The 23,147-nt window shown below is 39.6% G+C and overlaps 1 long non-coding RNA gene across 2 annotated transcripts in view; it reads left to right on the forward strand.

The window, feature by feature from the left end:
• Positions 1 to 23,147, forward strand: part of LOC134476237 (uncharacterized) — a 74,460-nt gene that overhangs the window by 27,101 nt on the left and 24,212 nt on the right. Inside the window, exon 3 of one of the 2 annotated variants that reach the window (XR_010047810.1) lies at positions 19,468 to 19,563. The exons of the other annotated variant lie outside the window; for it this stretch is intronic. This is a non-coding gene — a long non-coding RNA (uncharacterized LOC134476237). The remainder of the gene's footprint in view (positions 1 to 19,467; positions 19,564 to 23,147) is intronic. 2 annotated transcript variants of the gene reach the window in all.

The raw sequence follows: 23,147 nt of genomic DNA on the forward strand, positions 1-23,147 counted from the left end.
AACAGTAAGTTACCATAGTGTCTCCTTCCTTGAAATATTTGAGTATACCTTCATACACTATAGTATCAAACATAACAAAATAGTATAAAACCATTAAAGAGAATGAAAGTATTAGAAGGTATTCAGAACCAACTAACAGAAAATGAACAATGGTTACTATATTATCTCCTTGTCCATAAAAATTTTTGTTTATACTATCACACATAATAAAACCCATTAAGACACAACATAATAAAACCGATGGAGACAGAAGAACCAAAGCCTGGTAGGACTTAAAAACAAGATGATATTAAATCAGCACTAGCTATTATAATGTCTTGTTTTCTTCAGAATAGCTGTTCATACCCTCACAGACAATAAAATCAAATAATCCAGAATAAAACCTTTCCAACTAATTAATGGAAACATTTTAAGACTTCAAAGAAATATAATGGGGAATCATGATTACCATATATTTTTATGGATTCTTACCATTTCTCATACTAGGGAGACTATACGGTATCTATACACATGAGTTTGATTTATTTCACTTATGAGTATGGGCTCAAGCTGCGTCTGGAATTGGCATTTAATGTTGGAAGTTGTTGCTTAATTTCCTTTATAGGTATTGAACCCAGTGACACATAAGAACTCCTGCTTCTCTACATCCTTTCAAACATGTTTAAGTAATTTTCAATCTTATTGTTAAACTTAAAATGTTCCTTTATAATAGATGAAGTATCATACCTGTTGTAGTTCCTTGGTTTTGAGCTACTTATTATGTCTTTTACTCAGATTAAAGTTTTAGCTCTTTTCCTTATTTATTTAGCAGTCTTTGTAGATTAAGGAAATTAGCACTTTATATTATGAACTGAAAAATGTTTTCAGAGTTGAGTTTTTTGTAACTTATACAGATTTTTTTGATGGAAATTTTCATTTGTTTAGTTCACCATCTTGGTTGAAAGGTGCAAACGTGATAAAGCAGTCACAGGCAAAGTTCGTGTCACACTGTTGTCTCCAACTGTTGAGCAGATGTCACTACCCATTTATTATCAAAAAAAGAGAATTTATAGTATGTGTGGGTGATTCACTCAACAAAAGTTTGATTATAGATCACAGATAGAGTGATTTCCTGCCAGGACCATGTGTCCCTGCAAGGGAGGAAAGTGGGTGGAGAACAGAATCCAGCACGCTCATCCCCTGGGCTTGCAGTTGGTGACATGGACGTGTTTGGTGCAGGGGAATCTCATCTATGGTGTGTTCTTACTGAAGCACTTGAGAACTCTTGGCTGGGTCCAAGCAAGGCAAGAGGCACTGAGAAAGTCACTGCAGGAGAGGCACAAACACCCAAAACCTGCCCCCAAGTAGCAATCAAAGTGGCAATAGTAGCCCAATATAAAAAGCCTTAGAGAGAAAGGCAAGCATCAGGGCCGAGAGGGCGCCAGAATCTGAACATCAGGACCAGGACAAACCTCATTGGGAGCAAAGTTGCTCAGCATGATGGGGAGGACTCTGTCCGGCAGAGAAGCAAGGTGCACTTGGAGAGGAGAACCAAGGAAGAAATTCAGAGTTCAGATCCTTTTTAGGAACTGCCTTCTTACAGGTAGCTTATAGAAAGTTGTCCTCATGTTCCTGGACTCAGTCATCAAATCTTATTACTTATGTTCAATTTGCTTTCTCTGGCTGCAGCCGGTTTGGTTCTACATGGGACTCAGGCTCTGAAGAAGATTTCATAAGCCTTGAATTAGTGAGCATGGCCTCCCATCAACTTGTACCCCCTATTGTCCCTAAAAAGTGGCAAAAAGCCTGTCCTCTGGTGCTGCTTATTAATTGTTTTTCTTACCATCAAATATGGGTGAAGGTGTGGCTCACCCAACTTTGGGGAACAAAATGTTAGATTTTCTAGAGAGGCAGCACAACCTGTAAAAGGACATGGGCACAATTTCTTGGACTCTTATAGTAATATGTTCCCTAAGATAAAGAAATATTCTCTGCCCTTCTTTCAAATGAAAGTGAAAGTGTAGTTCTTCAAACTTCAGGAAACAGGAGTCAGATTTTCTAAATAGCCCACATGGGTTCTAAAAGCACATGGAAAAAATTTCTTGGAATTTTGTTATAATATTTGTGCCCATGTGAAGAAAATGTTCTCTGCTCATCTTTCAAATTATCCTTCACCATGGAGAGAATTGCTTCATATTCAAACCTTCACAAATTATATTATGCAAATGTCTCAGCTATTTTATTTTAAACAAGGAGTGTTGTATAGGGAAGGCTCATTGTCCTGAACTGATTTTACTCAATTTTTAGCTTGAAAGCCATCTTAAAATAAATGTTTTGTCAGATCATCATGGAAGAAAGGCCCTTTCCAGATGTGGCAATGCATATTGGTGGGTGGTGATAAAAGTTGGAGTGATCACATTTACAGATGTTAAAACTGTTTATTTAACATAGATAGAAGGGAAGTTGGTATCTCTGGAAAGCAGCCTGTGATGCTAAAATCCTGGCACCAGGGATGCTTAAGAAATAGATATTGAGTAATGCCCATGCAGTGAATAAATTTCTGTTGTGAAATAGAGAGCAATACACTGAAAACAATCTTGTGTCTGGGGTGTAGCTGAATCGTACAGCACATAATTCACATGTGTGAGGCTCTGGGTTCAATCCTTTACACCCTCAAAAAAATTTACTACATGTAAATTTGTATTGTCCATGTATGACTAAATTGTGTGAGTATTTAACCAAATATATTACAGGTTTATTTGCATTCATTAAGAATTTTATATTAAATTTTTGCCCTGGGAGAGAATCTTCTTATTCAGAAATGTATGGTAAAGGAAAAGGCCAATTTTTTTTTCTCATAGCTCTATAAAGTCTATGGGGACAAGGAGGATTCGAAGGAAAATCCAAGTGTGTTTTTTACTTATAGCTAGTGAAATTATGCAATTATACTTACCTTAGTTCAGAGTACTTAGTACACGGTCACTGTATAATTCTTACCACAATTATATTTTTAGGCTCTTAAAAATAATACCCTAGATTTTCATTATTAATATATTCTATACTTAGAAATTCATATATTTCCTAAAATTTAATTGTAAACCCCAAATTAATATTTGTGATATTGCTTGATCATTCATAAATGTGCAGATTAGCAAGAGAATTTGAGTTATCTAATGTGTACAGTAGAGAAGTACCTCCTTTGTGGTTGTTCAGTGTCATGTTTCTTATATTGAGTGGATTTGATTGTTGATCTTGGTGCTTAAAATTACTTTCCAGCTAGGGCTGCTCTCTTGTGTCCCTAATCCCAAATCTGTGGGGAGAAAATCGGTATATTAGACAAGCTACCTTCAGTTCAATGTTAACAAGTCGACAGTTGGTATTAAATGAAGCATCTTTAGGCAGAAACATGCATAAAGCATGTTATAATTACTGTTTGATTAAAAAGTATTGTGACCAGTGGCTCACAGGAGCCTAAGCTTCCTTTTGCCTTGAAGCAATGGTTCAGGATCCACTAATTTATTGTGCGCAGTGACTTACTAAACACCGTGCACAGTGAGCCCTTAGTGTGGATGGAAAATAGTCTGTTGGGTGACTCACATTTTACTTACTCATGTGTTGCCAGCATTTTCCTAGCGTGTGAGACAATCCCAAGATTATTTTCTAAAACTCCATTCATGCATTAATTTGCTATATACAGCTGGGGTGAGTGAATTTAAAATTTTGACTTCAAGGTAGCGAAAACCTTAATGAGCACAAATCTGGCTTCCTGTGTGAGGTCAAACATCCAGATTTCTCAGACTGCGAAACAGAAGCAGCCAAATGAAGTCTTCACTTTTTACGCAGGTGTGTGGCAGGCTGCTGATACTTGGCTCACGTGAGTGATTATATTTTGTTACTAGAACCATATCTTCATTAATTTATTAGTAATTGAAAGCAAAGGAAAGAAAGGAGTTGGCAAGAGGATGAAACTGAGCCTCAAAACACTTCCCACTAGGCACTGTTTTAGAAAACAAGATCTGCAGAATGTTTGTGAGTGTCATTCCTGGGTGTGGTCTGCGTTTGCACTCACTGTGAGACTCAAGGGCACAAAAAGTCTTACTACTCTGTCTCCTCAAATCAAATGAAATCTTACTGCAAAATTTCATGCACAAGAGGGGGAAGAAATTTAAACACAATGATGCAAGGGCATTGTCCTGCACCCACTCACCATGATAAGGCTGCAAGAAATCTAGACACATCAGACCCCTTGTGGAGACCCCTTAGATCTCTGGATCAAACTGATAGACTCAGTTTCCAAGGCAGTGTGGCCCTTGTGGTGGCAGGGAGGCAGCTTCCTGTTTCTTTTCTGTCTTCTCATTGGATTCCAATCTGAGATTTAGCTGTGGGAGCACAGGCCCCTTCCTCATACACAAATCATATAAAGCCTCACAAGCAATCCCATCTTCCAAGGACTGAAACCTACATGCCAGGCTGCTTGCAGCTTGGAACAGCTCTTTCCCCAGGACCTGCTGCTTCAAGCTTCTTTCCTCTAAACCCTAAAAAGTTCCATCCTACTTCTTGAGTGAGTTAACTTTTTTAAATACAAAAATATTTTCCCTTGATGTTCGTTACAAGGTATGTCTCAGGTCTTCAACACAAAGCCCAAGGGTGTAGTTGTGACAGAGTCAGCTCTTTTTTGTTTGACTGTTCCAATAACAACTCATGGCAGATTCAAGCATCCGATGGGTCAAGGAATCTATACACCGCCAGCCACCACGCACCAGCCAGTGATGCATCTTCTAAGAGACACCTCGGGTACCGCTCATGATGTGCAGGGAATCATATGAACCATGTGACTTCCCCACAGTTTCACATTCAGAGATTACTGTTTCAGGGACCATTGTGCTCGTACATTAGGTGCATGTAATTTTGATCACTTGAAGAGTGTGAATAAAGCTGGATGCTTTTGCTGTGCTGTATCTGCTCCAATCACCCATTTCTCTTTCATTTCCTACTATGGGGCCTGAAACAGTTGTGCTACAGCTGTAACTTTCCACTTCCATTGCAGTTTGTAAGGCAGTTGACGCTGCAGGTTTTACCTATAGATTGTGAGAGATAAAAATGGTTTTCAGAGACCACTCTGTAAAACAGAGCTTAGCATAAATTGGATTAAAAACTCCAAGAAAAACTTCAGTTCAGTGAGAAATCTGACTGCTGTGCCCTCCGTATTTCCAGTGATTATTCATTTTTGAATGCTTTCCATGCAGGCCCTAAATGCATTTACTGGGATTAGATTTCCCCAGACTCAGAGCCAGAGTTACATTTTCCTTTTTTGAAAGACCTCATTTAATATACTATGTCACGATGTCTGCTGTGGGATCTGCCAAGTGTTTAAAGGGTTTACTTGTGCTGATGGTTACTTGGGGTCTCTAGGAGGTTTGGTGTAAGGTGCTGACATTGGTGAACAGCAGACACAGCTCTGGAGTTAACACTGGAACCTGGACCGTGAGCCCAATCCTAGCAATGCTGGATAGTGACCTTGGGTGTATCACATGACTGTTCTAGACCTCCGAGTTTTTCCTCTTTGACGTTACCATTAGTACCAGTCCTGTAAGGGTTAAAAGATTAGCCAGAAGATGAAGATGGACACGGCATGATGGCTAGCCTGTCAGGAACTACACAGTGAATAATATCTGCCTGCTTATAGATATATAAAATCTCAAGCCTTAATCTTTTTCTTGTACTAATTGGGGGTAATCATGTGTGCTCAACAAAAGTCTCAGAGGTGTTATTAGAGTACAAAAAGCTCCACCTGTGGGAATTCTCCTAGGAAAGTCCACAGAGTCCTTAGCTTTCTGTGTGGCTGTTAATTTCCAGAATTCTACACAGCTTACAGTGCATTGCGCTGAAAGATGCTCAAACATTCTGATGTTTGTTGAAGAGAATGTTGCTTCTCCTGGCCTTGATTCTTTCCAAGTTCCTCTTAGTGACTGTTGAAAGGTAAATCAAGGCAATACAATTTAAAGTATTTATTTGAACAAGCAATGATTCATGATTAAGTCAGCACCAGATTGCAAGCAGTTTGGAGCTCTGCTGCAGGAACATGGGTGGGAAGATGTGCAGAGGTTAAATGCAGATGCAAGGCAAATAAAATGTTTGATTGTTAACATGGAACATTAGCCCTATGGGGATCATCTCACTGAAAGGCCCTAGTTAGAAGCTTTTCCCAGTTTTTGATTGGTTAAGTTTTTGCCAAGTCCTGCACAGTTCTTGATGTTCCCAGAATGAGGACAAGAGATGGTAAAGAACAAGGACAAGAATTTTAATGCTGAAAACTGAGGCCATATGGAGCCCTCTCTCCTGATGGGATGGAAGGCAGGAGGAGGAGGATGAGGATAAGGAGAAGGAGCAAGAGAGCCAATGTCTGCACAGCGTTCATTTACACACTGGAGAGGTTGAGTATCACATGAAACATCTCCTCCTAAGAGCTTATCCACCTCACCTAGGACAAGGACCCGGTGTTCTTGAGACTAGAGCACTTTATTCATGTGACTGGTCATAGGCATTCTGTGTTCCTGAGACTAGAGAGCTGATTCATGTGATTTGCCTCAGGTACTCTGTGTTCTTGAGCCTGGGCTTGCTCTGGCCTGCAGGTGATCACAGGTGATTGATCTGCTTCAGCAGCTCCCCATAGTTTATGACTTGTTTATGGAGCACCCCAGAGTTCTGGGATTACCTTTCTGTTAATTACAGTTGTGCACCACTTAATGGTGGAAATGTGTTCAAAGAGATGCATTGTCAGGATATTTTATTGTTGTGTGGACATTACAGAGTGCACTTACACAAGTCTACATGGTCTAGACCCGTCATCTGATTATACTCAAGAGGTATAGTCAACAAGAGATTCTGCCATCTTACACATCATACTGCTCTACAGTAAACTATTTTTTAAGAAGTGGAAAAGCACATTGTTAAACAATGATAAAGTTGCAGTGCAGTAAATGCATAAGTCAGTAACATAATCTATTATCATTACCAAGTATTATATACTATATAATACTTTTATTTGACTGGCACTGTAGTAGGTTCCTATTCATTAGCATCCCCTGCAAACATATGTGTTGTGACATTAGCATGACCATATTGCTACATGGTTAGAGTTTTTCAGCTCCATATCAATGTTATACTAAATACAGAACTGCAGTTAATGTGGTCAGGGGCTGCTGGCTGCATGGTTTGGATGCTGACAGCCTTGTTCCAGACAAAGACCTTTTGTGGCTTTGGCTTCCAGTCTCTTCTGTTTGGTCAAGGAAGGAGTTTAGAAAGTAGAGAAGTGTTGAATCTGAGCGTGCTCTAATAAACTATCGTGTTAACATGTTTAGCTGTGATGCTATCTCTATGGGAAGAGGTAGCCGTTTTCCTTTCATGGTGCCCTGCAACTTTGAGATTTGGGTAGAATGAATGATGGATTTGGGCCTTTGCTGAACCCTGAGTCTTCATAGGGATGATGTGGGGTGAGAAGAACACATGCATGAACACACCCTTCTTGGCCCCAAAGGCATAATCCCAGGAGGCTTTGCCAAAACTGTCTTCATACTGACTGAATCTTGAGAATCTCTTGCGGCCTTAGTTTCCCACATTTCAAACAAAGTTGACTATGTAGACCCAGCTTGTGTGTTAGAATTAAATTTGAAAATTGGAGCTGAGGAAGTGGAGAGTCATTTTTGTAAACTGCAAAATGAGCACACTGTTGGCACGACTGACTCGGCGTCCCTGTAATTTTCACCCGAGGTGGGCAGTGCTAGCAACCTAGCCCTTGTCTTTCCGTCCATCTGAGTGAAGTCCGCAGTGCTGATGGGTCCAGAAAGCCATCTGTGAGAGCAGCCCTCAGAAAGGAAGCTGCAGGTAACGGAGGAGACACAGCAGGGAGGCGAAGTTTCCGGATGTAGTTCAGGCAAAGCACAGAGCCTGGGATCTTGCTGGGGAGGCGATGAGACCTCTGAAGATTCTGCAGGGCCTCGCAGGGCTTCTCCTGGATGATTGCTCTGTTCTGAGTACTGTGTGGAAATAGCTCTTCACAGCTGCTCAAGCCCGCAGACCACTGTGTTACTCACTTCAGCCGACTCATTGCTGCACCTTGGACCTATATTCTTATCTCAGGCCACAGAGAAAGAAAAGAATTCCACTGTCTACAGAATGGTTCTGTAAACTATGAAATAAAATTACAGCTAATATCAGAAAGTGATATACACCAAAACACAAGAAGGCAAAACAAAAACAGGAGAAATTAAGTTGCAGGGTTTTTAAAATCAAACTAAGTCAGAAATAGGCAATACCCCTTCTCTTGTAGAGCCCATGCTTGAAATACAATGAATGCTTGCTGGGGTGTGCAGTCTCTTGTTGACATGCTCTGATGCGTGAGGTGTACTAGATCACAGGGTGGCCACTGGAATGGAAATGATAGTTGTTTTTTATAGCGATGTCTTCTTATGCTTCAAAGGAAAAAAAAGAGGCTTCTCTCCTTACACATGCAAACATCAGTTTGGGAGCTGTGGGAGGTAATTTTCACGTGCCAATTTATAAGAGTAGAAATGAGTGGAGGCACCAATCGGACTGTTAAGACACACTGCCTTTCTCTTCTGGTATCTGAGCAGGAGCTTGCAAATAAGTGGGAAAGACAGAAACCTCACTGCCTTGATCATATTTTTGCCTTCATGGTGCTTTCCAAAAAAAAATTTTATTGCTGATTCATTATTAATTAACTAATTTATTAGTCATTTAGTAATGATTCAGAAAATTGGGACAAGCCACAGTGGTGGAGGGAAATGTGCAGATCTGGAGTTTGATTTGGCTGCACACCCTACTGATATAGGGGAATGAAACTCCTGACCTGCTAGATATCCAGTACAAGTTCATGTTCTCTAAAATCAAATAATGAACTTTAGGAACAATGGCAGTTAAGAGCAGAATATTTATTGAGAGAAAGAAAGCTTCCATCTGAGAGAGACAGAAGGGGTCCTGAGCAAGTTGCCAAAGACTGTCTTTTTTAGGGACTTTCATAGAATAAAACCATGGGGAGGGTTCAAGGTGGGGAAAATTGGGAACTCATCAGGCAGATGGGCATAAGGTGGGACAGAACTGTGGTTAACCAGTAAGATTAATTGCTCAGGTAAAATTGATTAATTTGGAGACAAATGGGGAAGTGAGCCACGTAGAGAAGGGGACAATCTTAGGGAGCAGTGACTCTTCCAGTAGCTTCTTCAGGGTGATAGGAAACTATTTAGAATGTCAGTCATTAGGACATGGGTGCCTTTGTTTGCTTTTCTGTAAGGCCTGACCCACAGCAGGAGGTATCTGTCTCCCTCATAGTTGCAAGGTATCTGGGCTTTTGCACTGACCCCTTTGAGGACCTAGCCCTGTGTCACTGCCTATAATATTTCTAACTAACTCAGCTGCTTGTAACACTACTGTTTAGCCTGCTAGCTGCTAGACCTTAGCAGAGTCACGTAGATTCTGAGAATCTGACTTTCTTTTTTTTTTTTTTTTTTTTTTTGTCTTTTTCCTTTTTATCGGTACCAGGGATCGAACTCACGACTGCCTGCTTTACAAGGCAGGCGCTTATGCCGCTAAGCTAAATCCCCAGCCCCTGAGAATCTGACTTTCTTCCTCATAGGATACAGTTGGGGTCAGTGGGTGCACACTAAGTCCCCAGGGGTATGAAACACTGGTCACCTGCCTAGGGGAGAAGTAACCAGTAATTCTGCACTTTCTAAAAATAGTAATTTCTAGGATAGACCCTCAGCCAGTCATACTTTTTAGAGTGATCTGTTCCAAAATCACATGAAATTTCTGATATCAGCAAATAACATGAAGTTCACCATCATAGGGCTCTGCAAATCCCCTTCTGGCTCAGTGGCCTTGTTATTCCAAATCATCCCTGGAAAATGGAGATTTTCCAAGGTGCTGAGGAGGCTCTGTGTTCCTGGACTAGCCCTCAGTCATTGTTTCTCTTATTTGTGCTGTTCAGATGAGTAAAGGTTCTGCTCCTGTGCTCACCTCTCTGTCTCTGGCCCAGATTCATGGGAATCCTCTTCTTAATGTCTCTGGTCAAGACACTGCTAATTTTGAATTTCACCTAGGTCCGCTCTGGGGAGCAAATTCCAGGAAGCACCAGAGGAGGGTCTACCTTTGCCTGGCTCTTTTCCGTCCTGAAGCTGTGTGCATGGGCTGCTTATCAAGCAGGCTAGGGAGGCATTGGAAAAGCAGGCAGAAATGAACATTTACTGGAACTGGGCAGAGTCATTGCTTGTATGTCCTTTTATCTGGAAGTTAAAGATCCCTCTGACCTCAGTTTTGTGATTCTCTGGGTTTATGAAGGTGAATCAAGTGATCTTTTTGTCCTACTTTGGCCTTCTGAAACCCTCACTTTGGAATACAACACCTTTGTCTCTTTGAAAGTTTTGGCTCAATGCTTTGTTTAGATCAGTGCACAAAGAACTTTAAATGCTTACTTTAGCAAGATGACTTGATGATTTTAGAAAGGGCTATTGGGAAATACAGGCTTGCAACATTTCCCACAACTTCTGCTTGTGGTTAGCTTAAAAAAAAAATACCAGAAAGATTTCACCAGAATAGTGAAAACTCTGATCACATGAGAAAGACCAGAAATTAAATGAGAAAATGTTTACCTAATCTCTGCACCATCTCTTTCTGTCCTTTCCATCTCTGACCACATAAAGGAATCACTAAATGACTGCCATTTAACTTGGTGGAGACAACTTGAAGATACTTATCTTTGTTCCATAGAAATAAACCAATGGTTCCTTATTTTGTGTCTAAATTTCTTCCAACCAAAGACTTCTCCCAGTATCTCTTCAGATAGTGTGCATACAGGCTGGCTGCTGCCTGTCTGCTCACAGTGTACCATCAGAGAACCAGATCACATTGCTGTGATCTCATAGGTGTTGCTGAGACTACCATTGAGGTCTGGGTCACCTCACAGACATGTCCAGGGGTGAAGAGGCTCCTCACGTGGTATTTAGTGTGATACAGTCATGGCTAGACATTAGATCACCTGAATGGGATGTAGCAATGGAGAGCTGTGTATCAGAGATAGATTTTGACCTCTTTGGCCCATTTCTTAATGCAAAACAGAGAAAATCCATACAGATGACAAATACTTCTCAGGCTTCACTTTATATTATTGTTTTTTTTCTAGGAAAAAGAACACAGTATAGGAAAAAGTAGGGTAAATGACCTTTTACTATTCTCCACTAAATACCTTGTATACGCTAAATACCAGTAGGTACACTCAAATACCTTGGAAATTATATGTGAAACAACATAATTTATCATCCATGAGACTCTAGAAGATAAAGAAAAAATAGAGTAACCAAAAGCTTCAGGATCTGAGGGGTGACATGGTAGCAAGTTTCTTGGATTTTTAAATTTGCATTATATGGTGTGTCCTCTACTTAGAGGCAAAGAAGTTGGTAACTTGACAATGTCAATGGGCAGAGAGATAAACAGCTCCAAGAAAAACCTTCTGCTTATAGTGAAAAGACAATTACCAGATCAAGATACTCTGAAAAATGTTAGAAAACAATTGTACTCTGCCCAAATCCCACATAATAAACTATGGATTCTCTCAGTCAAACTAGGAAAACTGGGTGAGAAGTTTAGACTTTCATTTTCACTAGGCTGTAATGAGATAACTCAAGGGTCCCAGCATGGTAGTATCAAAAATGGCCAGATCAAGAGCCGAGACTTTCATCCCTATTTGTAGTGAACTTCTACCCTTCACAGTGTTTCTTACATTAAATGTATTTGGTATAAATACATCAACTAAAAGACAAAGGTTGATGGAATAAATTTGATAGCTACATGCTGTCTACAAGAAACTGACTTCAAATAACATAAATAAATTCAAAGTAAAAAAGATGAAAGAGATATATCATGCAATATTAATAGAAGGAAGAATTGGGCCTAATAGCATCGAATAGTATATCCCTCAGAGAAGAGAAATCAATGAAACTATAAAGAGACATTATAGGACACTAAAAAGGTCAGGCCAATAAACAGGCAACAATCCTACATCAAACATTGGAGCTGGAAATTTTGATTTAAAAAAAGGTAATGAAGAACCAAACATATCATTTTCAAGATTCCACAGAACATGTCCGGTCCATAAAGTCTCAAGAAATTTTAAAAAGATGAAATTACATGATTTTTGTTTTCTGACCACTGTAGAATCAAATTAGAAATCAGTAGTAGAAAACTGATGGGAAAATATCAAAAACAATTTTATTTGAAACATTATATTTTTATGCCATCCATGGGGCATACAGAAAAATCTGAAAGGAAATAAGGAAATACATTGAAAGGAGGGAAAATGACAGTACAGCGTATCAAAGTTTGAGGGACCCAGATAAGCAAAGATGAAACGTAAATTTATAGCACTGAACTCATTTATTAGAAAAGTTTCAAGTCATAGATCTTTCCTACCAACTCAAGAATTTACAGAAGCAAGAGCAAAATATATCCACTTATAAACAATTCAAAGGCTTTTTATATTTAACAATCATGTGAATATAATCAATGAAACGGAAAACAGAAAAGTAGTAAATTCAATAAAACCAAAAGCTGCATAGTTCTTTGAAAGTTTCACTAAAACTGATAAATTTCAAACAACACTGATGAAAAATAAGTACAGAAAGTGAAATACAGAAAGGGAAATTTATCAGAAATAAAATAGAGGCTATTGCTGTCACTGGATTGAGGTCTCTTCCAGATTCTTGATGTTCTAAATGAAGAATTGAGCAGGCACCTAAGTGTGGCAGTGTGATCAATGATTTATATGAAAAAGAAAAGATCAGATCTACTCCACAGGGTGGGAGTGGGCCGATGATGAGTATGACAGTACCAAGCTGGGGTGTTTTTTGAGGATTTTAATCATAGGTTTTGGGGGGAATTGAGGGTTTGCTCTGATGTATAAAATGTCCTAATGAAGGGTTTATCTAAGACCCTCTATTGGGTGGTGGAATGTTTTATCTTTTATGGCCCTTCGATGAGCTGTCATAGTGTCCAAAGCCCACAAGAGTCAGGGAGGGTGGGAAAGATCTGCATAGCCAGTGACATGGTGACTAGGGTTGAGAATTGGTCAAGGGTGCAGTATACTTGGGGACTTTTGTATACAAAGGAATGAGACCTGGGTTATGCTTGGTTAAGCTAATGTTTAACTCAAAAGACCACTCTGGTCTCAGAAAGGAGGCTGGAAGATGGGCTCTCTCTTCCTTTCCCAGCTTTTTCTTACTTTCCTTATGCTCAGATCCAGCATAGAAAGGGGGCCCAAGGCAGGCTGGCTCCCCCTCTTTTCTCCAGTCTTTTCCTTAGCTGTCTCTTGTCTCATTACTACAGCTCCTGGGAAGGTCAAAATGAGAGAGGATCTAAACAACTTTTCCACATCTATTTAACATTTTAGGTGAAATGGACTGCAACTCCTTGAAGATCACAACCTACCACAATTCATCCAATATTAAATAGAGAATTCGAGTCACTCTGTAAATATTTTTTCAGTAATTAATTTAATCCCTCCAATTTCTGGCTCAGTTCACTGGGGTCTACCAAAGTTTGCAAATGTTTCCAGAAGAATTAACACAAGTTCCACAGAAATCTCTTCTGGAAGACAGAAAACAAGGGACACATCCTAATCCATTTTATAAAAGTAGTATCACTTGGTACTAAAACTATACAAAGTACGAATAAAAAAAGAAAAGAAAACCAATAGCACAAAAGCTCTTGGGGGCAACAAGAAACCACAATTAAAACCTGAAATCTAATATCCTGCATGAGTTTAGACCTCTAAATTCTTAATATTCTATTAATAGTATTAGGTTAAGCAATATATTTAGCACTATATCTACCTAGTAGATATACAGATAATAAATGACCATATGAAAAGATATTCCATAGTTAACTATCAGGAGAATGTGAACCCAAATTACAAGAATCTATCATTATACTGTTAAATGACTAAAATAAGACATAGTGAAGATATCAAATACTGGAGAAGATGTGAAAAACTAAATCTGTCTTATATTACTAATGGAGATGCAGAAACTCTGGGAAGCATTTTAGTAAATTAAAAATATATAATTAGCATATGACTCAGTAGTCATATTCCTTAGCATTTGTCCTAAAGAAAGGAAGATTTTTGTTTGCACAGAAATGCGCCCATGAATGTTTATAGTACTTCTATTTGTTGTAGTTGAAAACTGGAACCATCTCAGTTATCCTTCAGTGCATAAACGATTAAAAAATCTTGGTGCCAAGTCCACACCACAGAACATTACTTAGAAAAAAAGAGAAACAAACTACAGATATGTACAACTGCTTAATGACACTCCAAAGAGCTATGCTGAGTGAAGGATTATGAGCTGTGTGATTCCATTTCTATAATTGTTAAATAAAATGGCAGAAATGGAGACACTGCCTTGTGGGTTAAAGGAGGTTTGGGTCTGGACAAAAGTGGATATGGTTATGAAAGGGCAGCATAGGAGACCCCTGTCTGGTACAAATGCTGTGTATCTTGATTATATCACTGTCATACCTGGGTTCTGATCACCTATTATACTTTTACAACATGTTGCCATTGGGAGAAATAGGAGAAATGTTAGAGAAGATCGGTTTTTGTTATTTCACACACACATATATATATTTTTTCTTATATATATATCTGTATATATACCTGTATATATGTATATGTGTATCTGTATTCATATGTATACATATTTACTTTATAGTTCATGATATCCTTTATTAGACAAGGCATAGTCCATCTGATATGTCACAATCAGAAGCTCACAGCAATATGGTATATTTTTGATATAAATTATAGTAAAATTACCACCAAATTAAAAATTATAACAATATAAGCATGAAAATAAAATGTTGATGGTAAGAAATCAAAATTTTATGTAAATCATAATATTGACTTCAACACAAAAGAAAAATATGGGTTTTACATAATATAATTATATTGAGATATGTGCAGTTATCTAAGCCATAAAAAACATTTGTTAATCTACAAGTTGTACATAAACAAATGAACTTTTAAAGAAATACATGTTCACATGTCTCTAAATACTTAGAGATATATTTGGATCTTCGTTATAACAAAATAAAAAGTTTATAAGAAGCCTGAGGCACAATGATTAGTATTTCTAAAACCAGTGAGTTGAATTCTCAAATTGTGTTTGGCTTGGTGTGAAGTCCTTGAAGGTCCCACCACAGATTTCCTGACCTGTGCAGCCTCAGCTGGCACCATCTCTCCTTCCCTGCTGTTATCTGTACTAAAGTTCTGCTGGGTCCTTTCTACTTCTTGCATAAACCACGCTTTCTCCATCCAAGCCTTCTTTTCTTCCTGTTTTCTTGCTGTCTTCATTAGCTTAGGTAAGGGACACTCCTCCTCTCCACCAGCCAAGTGGAATCTCCATCTTATGGCATTCTGTGTCTTCCCTATGCAGAACCAGTCTTTCTTGTTTCACTTGATTTCTGGTTCAATTTTTTTCAGATCTATAAACTCAGTGAGCCAGGTTCCTGGTCTGCTTTAACTCACCAGTGTAACTCAGCACCTAGTACTGTGTATGCTTGGTGTGTAGTAATCTCACCAAGTATTTATGGAGTGCGTAAGAGGGGGCTTGAGAAGGTCACTCATCTTTCCATTCAAAGACTAACAAGACCTTCAGCAGTGCTCAAATCCCAGGCTGCCACTCCTTTCTGCTGTGTGTGGCCTGTCATCTCAGGAAGAACTGCACACTGATTCTTCAATTGTCTATGATCTTTAGTGGTTCCTGACCACTCAGGAGTGCTCAAGTCAGTGGCCAAACTAGGTCATATTGGAGTTGAAGGGTGATGACCAGGAGCGAAGAGAAGACATAATCAGGGAGATGCTCTGTCTGACAAAGGAATAGTTTAGCCTTCCCAGGGAAGAGGTTGTGTGCTGTTTCTTTCTAGCAATCTCTATAATTAGTAATGTTGGGTGATTGATTAGAGTTATACACTTCCATGATGCCTACTTGGACTTGAGGAAGGGAGCCACTATTTCCCTGAAGACTGGGATTATGACAGAATAAAATATCTAGTGTTTCCTGCAAATGCCATACTGCTGGTGCCCTGTCCAGTCACCTTTTGCTCTGCCTCTGGGTGGTTTACCTTAGTGAGAAGTGGGTTCGCTGATTGAGGATTTCCTAGAGTTAGGAGCAAGGACACCTGTGTCACCATAGCAGCCAGATCACTCAGCATCACAGTCCTGGCCATCTATTTAGTCTCCATATCTGTTTGCTCTACTGCCGTGTAAGCTATCTGAAGAACAGAGAAAGGAGATTTGTGTCACTCTCTATATATTGTTTGTATTGAACTCTGCCCATACATAGGTGCTAAATAAATGTTAGTGCCATAAATGAATACAGCTAACATTTCACATGTCCTTACTGGACTCCCTTCAGGTTTTGTGACCTACATGAATCTGGATCACTATTGTATCTGCCGCATTCCGTCTGCTACACTCACACATGTGAGCCCCACTTTAGCTGAAAGCAGCCTACTTAGCATTATCTGCAGAGTGAAAAATGCAGAGTCAGTTTAGAAGTTGATTCTTGGCCCTCCCAAAGAAGCAATTTTCTAGTAAATGTACAGATTTGAGTAAATGAAAGTTTATTATACACCTACAATCAGTTGGGCATTATCCTTTACATACATTAGTTTTTCCCTTGCTTTGAGAGAAGTATTTTTATTTCTATTTTCATAAAGAAAGAAATTTTCATCTACAATGACAAGCTCTTCCAAGAACCTAAATTCTATCAATTCCTAGCTCTTATCTCCAAGGACTGGAATATCTCTTAGAAACTTTTGTGACAATTTTACCTTTAGGAGTAACATTAGACACTGTTTTTATTTGACCTTTGTAATTATCTGACAAGCCCAGTTTTAATCAGCTGAGTCAGAAGTCCTCACCTCAGGATGGCTCTAGCCCCAAACCATCCTCTGATGAAATGATAAAACAGGACTGCTAGGTTAATTAACAATCCTAAAAACACTGTGTGAGTTTCAGTGATGTCTGTGATGCCAGCCCATCCCATACCTTTCCCAAATGGGAAGCAACTAATTTGCAAAGCTCTCCTTGCTTCTGTGAAGCAGCTATAAGAGCCACTGATATATATGATTAGCATCAGATTCATTCCTGTTGGGGAAGCATTATCGCCACCCCTGATGAGGTTTAAGAAGCAGTTAGTACTGGGTGAAGGATGGCAGATACTATTCTTTTAACTCCAGATGAAATGCATCTGGGATGTAATTTTTGAAATAAAGATTGAGATACAAATTTCACATGATGTCTTACTCCATTTGTGCTGTGCTACAAAAATATTATAGATTGGGTGATGAATAAAAATAATAAAACTTTATTTCTTATTGGTTGGAAGCAGGATGCTCCTTTCCCAGTTCGTGGATGCTATCCTGTGTCCTTCCAGGGCAAAAGGAACAAGGCCATGCCCTTGGGCCTTTTTTATAAGGACAATGATCCTAATGTTGAAGCCTGTACTCTTATGACCTAATACTTCCCAGAGTCTCCGCTTTCTGACACCATCACAACACAGCTGAGGAATTCAACATACAGATTTTGATGGGAGACACTCAGCCTGTATCACAGGCATCTTCTGTTAAGTACACTGTTCTTGGTGATTTGAGACTTAGAACAATTTATGACAAAGCAAATATTTTTTCCTAGTATATTTCCATAGCAATATATTTTTTCTAGTATATTTCCATATTCTTTCATAGCAAGTTCTTTGAAGAAGACATATGACAGTTTTAACCCCTTATACTGAATATCCTTTAAGTGAGCTAAATTTTTACCTTTAATTTTAGTGCCTATCTCTGGCCCACATCTTTGAGAAAAAGCCAAGCTGAATGTGAAACTCATAGCAGCAAAACTCATAGAAGTAGCTCTTTCCCAACAAAGATGAATAAACAAATTCCCTGAAATCATCACACTGCAGTGTTTTGCTTAAACTGCTTGTAATCATAGAAATGTGTTTATCCAGAGATTCAACAAAAGTGGTGAAAGAGGAGGTGGAACACTCAGAGTTTAATTACATGCGGAGCCAGGAAGCCTCCTGAGAAAGAAATCATGATTCAGAGAGCGAGAGAGGGGAGGAGGCGGGTAGCTGGGCTCAGTGACACCTGACTCAAGACAGCTCAGGAAAAGGGACTCGAGCTGGAGGTCATTCCTGCTTCTGGGGTCTGTGACAGGCAAAGGGACTTGATGTCTGAGGTCCTGGGAATAAAGAAGAGCTTGGATTGTGCTGTATACCCTAGAGAACAGAGAATAACTGGGGAACAGGGGTTTTCAAATTTAAGCTCATTGTTTAGCTCCAGGGGCATTCCGGGCCACTAGAGACACTAGTTGGGCCTGCTATAAGAGGACATCCCTGTCTGCCCTGCAGGATCTTCAGGAATTTCCAGGAGTAGCTCCCCTTCAGACCTGAGCCTAAAGCAGTTTTAGGATGTGTGCCCCCACTGAGATACTGCCAGGGTCCCAGGGAGACAATTTCTCCAAAGCAGCAAGGTAGAGGTGAGAGGCACTATAGGTTGTGTGTGATCCTATGCATGTTCCCCAGTTGCTGTCCTCGGAGATAAGAGCACAAATTTACCTCAGACATCCTCCTGTCTGAGCAATTTTGACCTAGATAAACAGCCTCGAGACAGCAGCAGCACTAACAGTGATGCATAAGAAATCACTGGAATATTTTTTTCACATTTTATTTTTTCCTAGGGGAGTTGGTGAGATTAAACCTCTTCTCATAAACTCATCAACTACTGCAAATTGAATATGGGATTCTGGAGTCTCTCTGAAACCTGCAATACCAGAGGACCATACCAGGAATGTCACCAGTGTCACAGATTTTTCCTGGGCAAATATTTGTCTTTCCTAAAGATGGCCCTTTAGATCCTGAGCAAACACGGGATGGAATAAACTGCTCTTGTCTCCTCTCTGGATAGAGTTTGATACATGAGGGCGCTCCACTGAGTGCTAGAAGTGCCTCATTGCTAAGGCACAAGGGGAAGGGCGGTCATCCTTTTAGGGAATCAGAAAGTCACAATGTCAGAAATGAGTGAAGGGAAGGCCACTGTGGAGTCAGCAGGCTCCAGGAGGACCCAGAGAGAAGCATCTCATAGATCCTTCATGTTGGGGCTCTTCCTGCCTCTGGCAGAGCCACCAACACTCTGCAAAAGCTCCAGGCTCGGTGGGACTGAGTAGCTCATGGACTTTTCATGCCCAACACCTCCTGCCCTCACCATCAGAGGCTGAGGTCCTTTAGAAGAGAATCATTGTCCGTTGTACTCTTCACGTGTATGTCCTCAGCATCCATCATGGTGCCCAGCACATAAGAAATAGTCACTTAATATTTATGGGACACATGAATAATAAAAATATCACTTTCTTCTCAGATCCTACCATGATCCCCAAGATGAGTAAATAAACAAGAGGATTAATTAATTCTCTTATCCATTCATTGACTCACTTGATGAATATTTGTTTAGAGGGTAAGTAATACTTTATACCTAATGCAATGCCTTGTAGATACAAGACAATGAATATTTTGTCAACTATTGGGAAAATGCAAATACAGCATAAAACACAGTCAGTCTGCTTCAGCGTGTGTTTGTATGTCTTGTTGCCCTCTCTCATCTAACTTTACACACACACACACACACACACACACACACACACACACATTTTGGGAAATTCAGTTGAGGAATATCTAAAAAATAGCTCATTTAAAAACCTATTTTAATTTTCAGATTAAATATATTAAGTGTCTATAATGTACTGACTTTGTATAAGAAAAAGGATGTATCTCTGAAGGACGTTGTAGATGCCCTCGATAGAAAGATTCGTTCACTGGGGAAATGGAATGCAAGAATAGGTCAGAGAATGAGGTCCAGTTCTAGTGAACAGAAGATGTGGAGCCTACTGAAGGTGGCACAGAATCTCTGCATGACCGGAAGGGATGAGAAGGGACAGACGATGATAGGATCAGGGTGGCAAGCTGTCCAGGAAGCTTTATGCACTGCAGTTTCTTGTCAAAGAAAAGGACTGGTTTTTCCATTGCATTCAGTGCTGGATCCAGCAGCCTGTGTAGTACACAGTGAGGAGATGACCAACAGAAGCTGTGAGAATAAACCAACGTAAGGGCTAAACTTTAGTGAGTGATTGCTTATAGGAATTTGAGGAAGATGAAAGTTGAAGATCAAAGAGGCTTCTGAGATTTCAGGGCTCTGTGACAGGAAGAAAAGTGGGTTGCATAGAGAGAGTGGTCAGACAGATGGATTCATAGAGCATACACAGGAAGAGGAGGTGACGGCTCTGCTTTGAACACATCCTATAACAGGGTTGAAGTGAGGACAAGTATTACAGACAGATGCAGAGAAGTCAGGCCTGGGACTGGAAAGTCCCTCAGAGAAGCGGAGACTGAAGCTTGAGTGTTCATGAGATCACTCAAGAAAGAAGATCAGGTTAAAAGGTGTTAAAAGGAATCAAAAGAGGAAAAGCTCAAGGCAGGGGAAAGAGGCAGTAATGTTGCAGTGCTGGTTTTGCCATTAACTTAGTACTCTTGGAGGAGTTTTTTAGTGTTAAGAGCCTCAGTTTCCACAGCTGCAAAAGTCAAGTAAGGTGGTGATCACTCAGTACAGTACCTCGGGGTGGAAATTTTTCAGTTTTGACTGTCACAAGAGGTAGAATGATTAAAGATAAGAATGCAGATCAGAAAAGCATAGTGTTAGTCACATTGATAGGATGTCTTTGGTAACTTTTCAACTTTATTGGAATGGGTTTTATCAAACAACTCTGTCCTCAAAACTGATGCAGAGTTGACAGGATGTCTTGCAAGCTTTGCATCCATCTGAGTGAGTGAAAGTGTTGGGTTTTCACACTGACACTGATAGCCACCAGAAGAGGTAATAAAGAAATATTTCCAACTAAAACGTTTCCAGCACTTAGCGAGAGACCAAAATTCTCTGAACTTTGACATGCCCACCTGACCTCCAGGGGCTTCTTATCCTGTCAGAGCTGCAGGGGACACTGAGGGTCTCTAGATGTTAAAACAGTGGTCAGCCATAGGCATTAATTTAGGAATTCTGTATCTGCCCAGTCCAATTTAAGTATATTATTAAAATAAGAAGGGGGAAAAAACTCTTCATATCATCCTGCAGTCATTTGCTCAGCTGTTAAATTCAGTCTCCCAATTGTTCTGGCTCTTGTATTAAAGTCTGTGTCAAGGCAATGGTGCCCCGTCCCATCAAGTTTTAGACAAATGTGCCATCGGGACATGCACTGAACAACTTCTGGTACTGTTTCAATTCACATTATGGGCAGTTTTCAGAGCTGGAGGCTGAAAAAAGCCCTGACAGTATGGGAAGAATAAAATCAGATTTTAATTGAATAGCTGCAATGTACTAGTAAGGCTAGTTAAGCATATAATTAATTGTTGTAACTATAGCAACAGGAGTAGTTGGAACTGTTAGGGTGGGCACCAGGGGTTCAATGAGAGACTCTTAAAAAGACAAGTGTTGGAGATTGCAGAAGATAATTCATTCTCCTCCAGTGCTTCTCCAGAGGATCATACACTCTTTTGAAACCCAAAATAAATCTATTTAATAATATTTTCTTAGATTCATGCTGGTTTTCTTATCCCAAAAGGCCCTGGGGTGGTTTGTAAGCCATGAACATAAATATAGATCTGGAATAATGTATCGGGCCAGATTTTCCTAGGGCTTAAACAACTCTCTGGTGGTTTATTCTGCACCTTTGGAGCTCCATTACCTTTAGGATACATGCAATCAGTAATTTATTAAGTAGCATCCCCATAGGCTCCGGGCCGGAAGTCTGCTAGGGGAAGAGGCAGCTCTGGAGGCAGTACTTTTATTTATTTATGCCCTACCTTGTTCCAGAAGAATTCAAGCAGCCTCACCAAATACACAGAGTACAGCAGGATAAAATAAATGCACCAGCAAATTCTAGGAAGAGGCAAATTACAGGAAGAAATAAACAATTAGATATGCAAAAATGTTTCACAGAAAATGCCAATGAGCTCATGCAGAGGAGCTGAAGACCAGTAAAACTGCAGCTGTTCTTCCTCTTGGCTCAAAGCAGAGTCAGCTGCAGGAAAGGGACTCCTCGCGCTGTGGCCTGAAGTCTCTCCTCTACCCTTCAGACTCAGCGCCACCAAACAGTGAAGCTCCGGTAACCTCTTATTTCACAATTATGTAATAGCAATTCACAAAGTGATGAAAAAATTGAGAAACCACCATCCATCTCATTAAATATGCATCTCCAATAAAATCTTATGAAGACTATCAACTATGTACTATTGCTTTAGTTAGTTTGTTACTATAATAAAATGCTTGAGGCAGTTATTTAGAAAAAAATTTCATTGTAGTTTGTAGTTCTAGACTTTTCAACCCAACATTAGTGCTAGCTTTGCTTTGGGCTTTTTTTTTTTTTTTTTGTCTTTTTCTTTTTTATTGGTACTGGGGATCGAACTCATGACTGCCTGCTTGTAAGGCAGGCACTTATGCCACTGAGCTAAATCCCCAGCTTGCTTTGGGCTTTTAAAGAAGATGGCACATCATGGTAGGAGCGTGTAGCAGAGCAAATCACTTAACCCAGGTCCCCCAATCCCCTTTATAAGACCACACCCTTTGTGACCTTTATGACATAAGACCACTCCTGGACCACACCTATTAAAATTCCACAGCACTCTCTTCTGAAGACCAAAATTTTAATCTTTGAGGGAAAACCCATATTTAAACTATAGCAACCATCAATAACTACAATGCTGGGTCCACCCAGAAGAAATAAAATTCTGTCAGATGAGTGGGGTATAAATATAATTTCAAAAATATAAAGGAGTGATCTAACTTTGCTGAATGCTAAGAAGAGTTGGTTTGTGCATTTGTAAAATAGGTGTTGGAAATCTCTAATCATCATGGAATCCAGATTCTGTTATACACCTTAAAAATAGGATTAGTTAGATTTTTAAAGGTCAACATTTGCCACATAGTAAAATTAAACCTATATTCTTTGTAGCTCTTTAAACTCCTAATGGCATATTTTAGAAGTAAAATTT

Source organism: Cavia porcellus, unplaced genomic scaffold, assembly GCF_034190915.1.
Source record: "Cavia porcellus strain 051 isolate PalLab524CR breed Dunkin Hartley unplaced genomic scaffold, mCavPor4.1 scaffold_6, whole genome shotgun sequence".
Classification (NCBI taxonomy): Eukaryota; Metazoa; Chordata; class Mammalia; order Rodentia; family Caviidae; genus Cavia; species Cavia porcellus.